We start from the raw sequence: 8386 nt of genomic DNA, 5'->3' as shown, positions 1-8386 counted from the left end.
GATTGGACCGGCTGCTGAGGTCAGGGAGGTTTTAAAAAGGCCTGGGCCAGGAAGAAGGGCAGCCATTATCCATGCGGTCATCCAGGTGAATCTGAACCTGGCTCTCTCCTCATCACCGCATGCTGCAAGAGTGCCCTGCCTCCAGAGGAAACAACAAGCTCCTCTGGACGATGCCAGTGAGTAACCTACTCGAGATCCGATCAGATATTTAGCTTCAGTAACTCAGATGCGTGTTGAAACGCAGGGAGGTGGGCGGCTCCCCGCAGGAGCGCCCCCTACTGGCCCGCCACACAGTCTACTGGAGCTGGTGACTTAGCAGGCTCTCCTGGGGCTGCAAGAGGTTCGTACCTCTTCCAAAGCTCTAGCAGTGCATGGGCCTTGGTGAGGCCGGGCTTGGGGCCCTTGACCACCTTGGCATTATATCACAGTAACTCTGTGTGTCGACTGATTTGGGAATAACTGGGCTTATATTTGCTTCCTGCATCATGCATTGCAAATGAATTGCTACCTGCCCTTCACCTGGTGTCTGCACTGGCCGAGGAGTTCCTGATCGGAGCCGGGCTGGGAGCTGGTCTCTGTGGCCATGACCTGTCAGGTGTGAGCACGGCGCAGCCCAGGAAACACCACAGGAAACCCACCAGAGCCGAACCCGGCGGGAGGCCGAGGCGAGCCGCGATGCCTCCTCTCGTGGCTGATCCCATCCCGCAGGTGCCTGGCGCTGATTTCCAGCCCTGCAGGCTGCAGGTCAGCCATCCCGGGCCATCAGGAAGGGCACCAGCCCCACAAGCGGGGTCGCCCCCGTCCCCACCCGGGGCTGCACACCGGTGCCACGGCCGCCGGCAGCCATTGCGCCGTGACTGTGAGGGGAGGGCGGCCATTTTCAACACGGGAGCACCCCTGAGCCAGCACCCCTGCGGGCGTCTGCACAGACAGACAACCCCCCAAACCCCCCTCAGCCTGTCGGCTTTTCTTCCCAGTGCCGGTCCAAAGTCAGACACGGTTATTTCTGCCTCCCTTCTCTCCCCCACCGCGCGCCTCTTTGACCCATGGGAGGTGATTTTTTCAGTCAGGTCCAGCTCTGCTGCCTCCTCTGCCTCAGTTTCCCTCCCTCCAGCCCTTCTCTGGCTCCCAGCTTGGCCCCTGCAGAGTTGACTTGAGCTCCCGGTCCCATCGCCAGCGTGCCCCCTCCACAGCTGAAAGGAAAGGCCGAACAGAAATATTTGGAGCTTCCTCTGCCACCAGAACCAGGGATGGGGGGAGCACGGTGGGGGACAGAGAGTTGGTTTCTGTCGTCTTTCCTGCACAGAGGCTCCGCGCACGGAGAAGAGGGTGCCCGACCCCGCGCCGCCCTGGCACCGCACCGGGGACCAGCCATGTTGCCCAAGGCCGACCTGCAAGTGCTGCAGCCATGGCCTTCCCTGCCCGCAGGCAGCGCGCAGCACCCGCCCTGCGCCGAGCACACCGCTGCAGCCAACGCCGCTTGCATGCGCCCGCGTCTCCCCTGACTCGTGCGCGTTTGGACCGAATCCTGGGGCTGACCGCACTCCCCACACAAAAGTGAGTCTGCCCTGGCCGGCCCGCGCCATTCACGCCTGACAGAGCCCATGCGAATGGATTCGGGAGAGACCCTGGAAATCTTCATGCTCCCGTCAGAGCAGTTCCCAGGTGGGCGGGCGGGCGTGCAACCGCGGGTGTGAAGTGCAGCAGAACAGATGGTAGCCTGGAGCGGGGAGGTGAAGGAGGTGGTGTTTGGACGGTGGGCTGGAAGAGCTGGGCATTGAGTCTGGAGAGGAGAAAACGGAGTGGGGATTTGACCAGTCTGCAGATCCCTGCAGGGCGATGCAGAGAGGCTGGAGATGGGCTGTTCTCCGTGGGCACAGGGGACCGGACGGGAGCAAAGGTCCCGAGCTGCAGCAGGGCAAGCGGAGGCTGGAGCGGAGCAGGAACGCTGTGACTGTGAGCGGGGCTGAGAGCGGGAACAGGCCCCGAGAGACGTGGGGAGGATCCATGGCTGGCAGGTCCCAGGAGCAGGTTGCGCAGACATGGCTGGGGTGGTCCTGCCTGGAGCTGGGGATGAACGAGATGACCATGTGAGGGCCCTTCCAGCCTGACTTTCAATACTCCTTTGATCCTGAGCACCTGGGCACTTTCACACAGTTCCCGATAACCAGCACTCGCAGACACTGTCTCTCACCACATCCTCATTAATCCTCATTAATAAATTAAGTGACTGTGCCATTGATGCCTACACAGATGGATGAGTAAAAAACGTGCAGGGCTGCAGCAAGCGGGGAGCCCACCGTCCCCACACTGCGGGCATCCAGACCGGGACCCTCAGCATCGGGGATGTCTGCCCCACAGCCTGGACTGCCCTCTCTCCCTTTCCCACGGCCTCTCCTCTCCAGGCTCAGCCCGGCCTTCCTCTTCTGGGACTGGGCACAGAAACCCCTGATCTCCATTCAGCCTGGGCCACTCGCAACCAAACCCCACATCCCTTCCTCTGGTGACACAGGCTGAGCTGAGCATTGCCTGCAGCTGCCCCAGCCCCCTGAAGGGAACCGCCACCCTGTGAGGCTATAACACCTCCATCCTACTCATGTTGCAGGCAGCGACTGTGGTTAGCAAGTCATGTTGGTACTGCCAGGGGCCTGCAGCTGGGTGTGGTGTGGGGCTTGTTTCCTCTGTCTCACTTAATGGATGTAGCACTTTTTACTTGATGGTCAGAGGCCTTCCGTTTCACTTCCCCAAAGGATGTACAGTGCTCGCTCCTCATTTGCAGTGCTCAGTTCCTACATTTTTCTGTGTGAAGGATACTCTCACCGAGCAGTTGGGAGGAGAGGGTGGCTGGGTTCTCCGTTCACGATGAAAGCAGCAGCAGAAGAGCCCGTGTATGGGAACATGATCATCTCAGCTGTTCCTCGCCAGTCTGGCGGGAAGGGTAAGACTCTCCTGTTCTCTTCATGGCTTCTTCTTCCTAAAGGCTTCGTGCTTGTGAGCAGCAGCATCTTGGGGACAGGGCACAACGCCGCTGTGCAATACACACGAGCCACGCGGGCACCCAGGCAGTGTGCAGTCAGTCCCTCACCTGATCTCCCATGGGATGGATGGGGGCATGAACCAGATTACGAATGAAAAGGCTCTCTCAGACTGGGGCCAAGGGAGCGCGCTTACTGTGCCCTGTCGGGACTCAGGGCAGCCGGCCGGCAGCCGCTTTCTGAATCCCACCAGGAGCAGTAAACCTGTCGCCTCAACAGGCGGGTGATTAATGGATGGAGTGGAATTAACCAGGCATAGACGCGTGTTGGTTACAGGAGATTGTTTACTTACGTCGCCTAGATAGTGACGTGCGACACAGGCTGAGCCTTTGTAGTTGCATTGATTACAGTCAAACGAACTGGTTACAGCCAAGTAATGATGGACGTGGCGCTGAAAACATGCTATCATGCCTGCAGGGCTTTGATACGTCAACAATCGCGATGACGGGGAGAGATTTACAGGTGATCAAGCTGTCAATCTACTCTGGTGATGGACTCAGGTCTCTCCTCAGAGATTTCTCTGGGGGTTCTCCGCCTTGGGCAGAAACTGCTAAACTATTTATAGACAGAGGTAACTAACGGGGGTGTCCAATGATGGGCTGCTAGGTGGAATCTTTAATTATCTGGCAAGCAGCAGTTCTTTGTGCTCTCAGGTTACTATCAGGTTACAAGGTAGTGGGTCAGGTTTCCTGTCCGATACGTGAGAGGGGTCTGAGCTTGCTTCTTGACCAATTGCAGGGATTTATGACAGGGCTATCCCCTTTTTCTCTTACCAATCATAAATCACACCTAGGTTTCGTTTCTTGCTAGTGACATGGGCATAAATTTAAGTTTCTTGCTTGGATTTGTTTTTTTCAGGAACTTCTGGACAGAGATTTCTTTAACCCTTAATTGACTGCTGTGTGCATCTCTTGCTAGTGGCATGGGCACTGATTAATTTGGTTGTGACATGCCCGACCCCTTTAGTCTTTTGCTGCCGGTTGCAAATGATGCTAGAAACCACATGTTGCCAGTTGCAGATGGCGCTAGGACAGCAAAGGGAGGCGTCCAGCACTGTGTACTTCCATGCTTCCTGGCAGACCCGGTCCCAGGAGTGCCACGGTCCCTCCCCATGCGCATGTTTCCAGCAGGGTCCTGGGAGGGGGCATAAAGGCCGAGCCTTGTGCTCACTGTTTCCCGTGGGTTAGCTGTAGGCTTGTGTCTGCTCAGCTCCTGGGCACTTCACCCTCCCTGCCAAACCACCAAACAAGAAATGGTTTTGCTTGTGAGAATGATCTAAATCTGGCCCTAGGCACCCATCTGGGGAAGGGAGATTTTCTAAGAGAGGGGATTTGGGTCCAGCAGAGAAAGACCCAGTGGCTGAAAGCTGGAGAATGAGGATCACAGAATCACAGACTACGAGGGTGGGAAGGGACCTCAGCAGGTCACATCTCGTCCAACCCCCTGCTCCAAGCAGAACCAGCCCCAACTACATCATCCCAGCCGAGTCTTTGTCTAGTCACGTCTTGAAAACCTCCAAGGATGGAGACTGCACCACGTCTCTGGGGAGCCTGTTCCAGTGGTTTACTACTGTCTTAGTGAGAAAATTTTTCCTAATTTCTAACTTAAACATCCCTTGTTGCAACTTGAAATTCAGAGCAGCAAGAAGGTCCAGTGTGTAAGAGGCCAGGAGAGAACCCTTAGCACAGCTTACCGAGGCTGGAAGAGGGGTGCTCCCTTACTGGAAATGTCTGTATCTAGATTAGTAACGGACCCAAAGCATGAATGGAAGCAGAACCTCTGCCTTCGGGCTCAAGCCAGGTGAAGCAGCAATTGTTACGGCCTGCTTTATGCAGGGGTTCAGTCTAGATGGTGATGGAGGTCATGTCCTCTGGACTGGAAGTCTGGGAATGCCTTACACACACCAGTTCCCCAGGTGGGCTGAGTGATGTGTGGGCACACGCGTGTGCCACCTTCTGAGGGCCTGACTCATTGCTGCAGTGTGGACAGGAACTACAACTGCAGCCCATGTGGGGGACACCGTTTGTGTGACTTCCCTGGAGATGTTTCTTCTTCTTCTTCCAGGAAACCTTCCTGAGTGCTCTCCAAAGAGATCCCGTGTCCTCTGCGCTCTCCTCCTGCTGCTGAGCGTCCTCCTCGCGGCTTCTCTTGGTGGAGTCACGGCCACGTGTAAGTCTAGCACCAGTCACAAACACACCTTTCATGTGAACCTTTATGACACAAAATGAATTCACTGGATGTCAGTACATGCAGAAAACCTAGATATATAAAATGAGCAACTGGGCACAAGCTGGAGCAATAAACCCTCAGGAAACCCCATAATTACCACTGCCCAGCCCCTCGTTACATGAGGTGCATTCAGTGGGACTTTTCTGGTCATAATCGCTGGGCATCTCACCTTGCCACAGCTCCTCCAGTCTCCACCATAACTCAACACTTCCAGTGTCCTGAACAGACGTGATCGCTGCGGTGTTTGGTGATGCCTTTGTGGGCTCCATAAATACTGTGGATGGAAATGTTCTTGGTCCTAGGAGATGTCTGGTTTAGAGAAGAAAGGCACAGAGGATATAAAAAGGCTTCCGCTAATTTTGTGCTCCCAGCATCCTAGTCTAGCCGTGCAGTCAAAGCTAAGGTCCTCACTGTGGAGGAATCCTGTCCCAGCCTGTCTGTGCTTCAGGCTTAAGGAAGCACCCCAAGTTCTCGCAGTGGGTCAAGCAGCCTCGAGGTCTACAAGGCCTGTGTAGGCCAGATGTGAGGCGCCCTGGGGGAGGCACTCAGTAGGTATTTGGGCGCAGTGTGGTGGGTGGCTCAGCACAGGAACGTCCCCTACTGGCCCACTACATGCACCCAATCCTTTGCATTCATACGCGAAGCCATGGTATGCAACACATCTAAGGCTGAATCTGCAGGATGGGATTAGTACCCTTAGTAAGAGGCACTAATTCTTTTGCAAACCAGCCATGTGGCCCGGAGGGAGGGAGACTTCTTCAACGCCTCTGCTTCTTTGTATTTGGGACATAACCTGTTCCACGTCCCCCTGTCCCTGAAGAAGTTGGCCCTGCAGCACCCTGTAGATGTAGTTGCAAATGGGTGAAGCTGTACGGGTGCAATGGCTCTGTGAGCACGCAGCTGTTGTAGATGGTCCAGGACTGTGTGGGTTGTAGGTGTGTTGTTGTGGGGCCCCTGGCAACCAATAAATGGGGCTCCAGGAGGAAACGGTCTTCCCAGACTCTAAGCCACTTCAACCAACTTGTGTGTAGACAAGACCGCAGCTGCACTGGCTCTACAGCCCATCGCCGTACACAGCCTCACCGGTGCTCTCACTAGGCAGGCACGGCCTCTTCGTTCTCCTCTGGACAAATGACAACCCTTCCCCTCTCCCTAATCGAGCCTGCCTTGACGTCCTCCCTAGTTTTCCAGGAGCGGCAGGAGAAGCACCAAGTGGCCGAAGCGGTTCAGAGAATCCGAGACTTCTGGAAGGAAAACAGCACTGTGAACGTGTCTGTCCTGGAGCAGACGGGTGAGCAGCAGCACGGGACAGACTGGGTCAGACCGATGGTCCCTCTCCCTGTATCCTGTTGCCTACAGCGGCAGGGGTGGGTGCTGCAGAGGGAGAGCACTGAAAATGCTCCATCCCCTCTTCAACACCCTCCCTGACGCCCCCCAGCACTGGGTGAGACATGCCAGAGGAAACGTCTCCACCCATTCTGTGTCACAGCCACGAGCAGGTCCCTCCTCCAGCCATGTGTCCAGCCTCTTGCTGCCCCTGGCTCTGCTCTCTGCCCCCACCTCTCCTGGGGCAAACAACTACTCACAACCACTGCATGTTGCATCAAAAAGTCCCGTCTCTTGCTAGTTTTAAACCCGTCTCCTACTCATTTCGATGTGTGCCCCCTTCTTCTGGGAGTTGGTGAACAACAGGCCCCTCTTCCCTTCGTTAACACGCGTCAGCATTTTATAGACCTCGATCCTATCTCCCCTCAGCCTTCTCCTTCCCATTTGAAGAGTACTGGCCTTTTCAGTCTTCAATTTGTTTTACCCCTGCCTGCCGCCAGCCCCTGCCCTTCCTTTTACTCACAAGAAGGAGCATCTTATGCTGCTGGTGGCAGCAGGGTTGGAGCATTTGCTCAGCCATGATGGTCCATGACATGCACAGGTGGCAGGGATCTGGCGTGAGCCCTGTTCTTCGACCCACTGATTAGCTGGAACAAGTGTTGAGCCAGCTTTTGAGCATCATGTGCCTTCTTTGGGTCTCCTTTCTACTCTGGGAAGAAGCGGCCACTACCTGAGGCTGAGGAAGGGCAGGTGATGCTTGTCCAACCCCACTTCCAACTGTTCAGTGGGCCCAATACGAGAGTCTGCTCCCAGCCCTTGCCTCTTGTTGGCAGTGTTGGCATTCGGTGTGGTGGGGTGGGTGGATAGAGACCCTGCCTGGAGGCATGGTGGGGTCAGATGGCAGGGCCAGGAACACCATTGTCACATACATCCTGTCCTGGTTTGGGCATCACCTCGTGTGACCTGCTCAGGCTCACACCATGGGGCTGCCTCCTGTGAAGCCTTTCCATCCTTCCTAGGCCAGCAGCTGGTGGGTGAAATTCAGCCATTACGGGGCCTGTGGGAGGAGATCGTCTCGCCCTGCGCTGTGCTCCAGGAGCAATACCGTGAGTACCAGAGGCAAGCGCTGCACTCAGGTCTGCTAGGGCAAGGGTTGAAGGGAAGGGGAAGAGCTCCCCCACCCCTGAGCCAGGCCCAAGGTGAAGAGATCGAGCTCAGCAAAGTTCCCAGGACTGTCCTACACTGAGTGGGGCTTAAGCCCCAGAAGAGACCCTGATTCAGGACTTCTTGTCCAGAGCTCGGAAGAATTCATCCTCTTTGGGCAAACTGCCGAATGTCCCACTGGCTCGTGGCTGTGGGCACAGGAGCAGGATGTGGCTTGGGGAGCATCAGCTGCTGGGGCTTCCTCCTAAAGTGGAAGCATTGGCACATTCACATAATGCTCTGCCCTGCCTAATTACCTCCAGCCTCTCCACAGAGCTAATTAGCCTGCCAGCATCACCACGCTAGGCAGATCCCTTTACCAGTTATCCCAGCCCTTGTCCCCGCAGGGTTATTCAAGCACAAGGGACATCACCTTGGGACCCATCAAGCTGCAGGCAGGGCCCTGCCACTCTGGGCACCGTACACCCAAATTGGGGACTCACGGCAAGCTGCATCCAGGGTCCAGGTGGAAATCCGGGGGTTGCTGTTCACCTCAGGACCCTCGTTGTAGCACCTTTGCACTGTGACTCTGCCTCATGCTCCTGACCTGAATCTTTAGGCTACCTCCTGACCAGGGTTTCCCAAGGCTGGAG

This window comes from Alligator sinensis, unplaced genomic scaffold, assembly GCF_000455745.1.
Source record: "Alligator sinensis unplaced genomic scaffold, ASM45574v1 scaffold1490_1, whole genome shotgun sequence".
Lineage (NCBI taxonomy): Eukaryota > Metazoa > Chordata > Crocodylia > Alligatoridae > Alligator > Alligator sinensis.
Note: the sequence above shows the minus strand (reverse complement) of the source record.